At 33.2% G+C, this 1224-nt stretch overlaps 1 long non-coding RNA gene across 1 annotated transcript; it reads left to right on the plus strand.

Annotated features, from left to right (window-relative positions):
* The first annotated feature begins 273 nt into the window (after positions 1–273).
* LOC120162875 lies at positions 274–718 on the plus strand. Its single transcript, XR_005519580.1, has 2 exons — positions 274–316; positions 407–718. It is a non-coding gene; the product is annotated as an uncharacterized LOC120162875 (long non-coding RNA).
* The last annotated feature ends 506 nt before the right edge of the window (positions 719–1224 follow it).

Genomic DNA, 1224 nt, shown 5'->3' on the forward strand with positions numbered 1-1224 from the left:
TTGCTAGTGTGAAAAAGAACAAAACCCAAAAAAGCAATATAATAATTATGATAAATTCTTTCAATAATGTTAATAAATGGTATTTTTAGATCCTCATTAATAGAATATTTTGTTTTAAGTGATAATAATAATGACGCGAAACACAAACCAAATATAATAATAGAGTAGAATGAACTAATAAGCTAAGTTTATGAGTGATAATATTAAATATAATTAAGTCGAATAAGGAAGGTTTTCATGATATAAATATATACTCTAGGGTTAGGGTTTCGCCAAGACATTATCATACTGAAAAGCTCTGCCTATTTTTCTTAATGTTAGTACTCGTAATTGTATCTGTATATTTTTAGTTTTATGCCAGCTTCTGCCTCTTAGTAATTGAACTAATTTGATCATTGTGGTTCAGTTCTTCTTAGAGGCTATACCGAAGGGGATAGATGAAGCGAGTAGTACTGAGAAGTGTGGAGCCACCAAGGCCGGTTACGACTGTGCGATATGTGGAGTGCCAAAAGAACTATGCGGCGGCGGCTGGATGCTACGTCTTCGATGGGTGCAGGGAGTTCATGCCCAGTGGAGCAGACGGAAATGCCGCCTTGACTTGTGCTGCTTGTGGCTGCCATAGGAATTTCCATAGAAAGGTTGAAAGCTAAGGTACTTAGCGACTGTTCTTTGTCTCCATATTCCATGGAGAACAATAATAATAACTTGTTTCGGGTTCTACACGAAGCCTTTTTCCTTTTGGTACACTATAATTTGATGAGAAAATGTTTGAAATTCAAATTTGAGACTTGCAGATGGAGGAATAAACCAATTATGTTGAACCCTAGTTTTTTTTTTTATTAATCTAGAGTAAGTATAAGGTAATATTTATTCAAAGATAACTCTCAATCATTTGACATTAAACGCTTACACCCCCATAACATTCATGATGTTCAAACCTAAAACCTTAAAGAAATAACAACAATAAGCTAAAATTAACTAGGTAGAGATAAAGTTGATGATTTTGGCTAATTAGATTAGGAGGCTATATGTTTATCAATTAACTTTACAAACATTTTTTGCAGAACGAATCTGCTTATGAAGTTTGCTAATTTCAAGATTAAAACAATTGTGTATTGATGCATTGTGTAATGAGATGCTTGATTAAATTTGTTATTGTTTTCCAATTGGTATATGGTAACACTAAAGCACTTATGTTCATTGTGTTTGAACATGAGATCTCAA

This window comes from Hibiscus syriacus, unplaced genomic scaffold (genome assembly GCF_006381635.1).
Source record: "Hibiscus syriacus cultivar Baekdansim isolate YM2019G1 unplaced genomic scaffold, ASM638163v2 tig00111409_pilon, whole genome shotgun sequence".
Lineage (NCBI taxonomy): Eukaryota > Viridiplantae > Streptophyta > Magnoliopsida > Malvales > Malvaceae > Hibiscus > Hibiscus syriacus.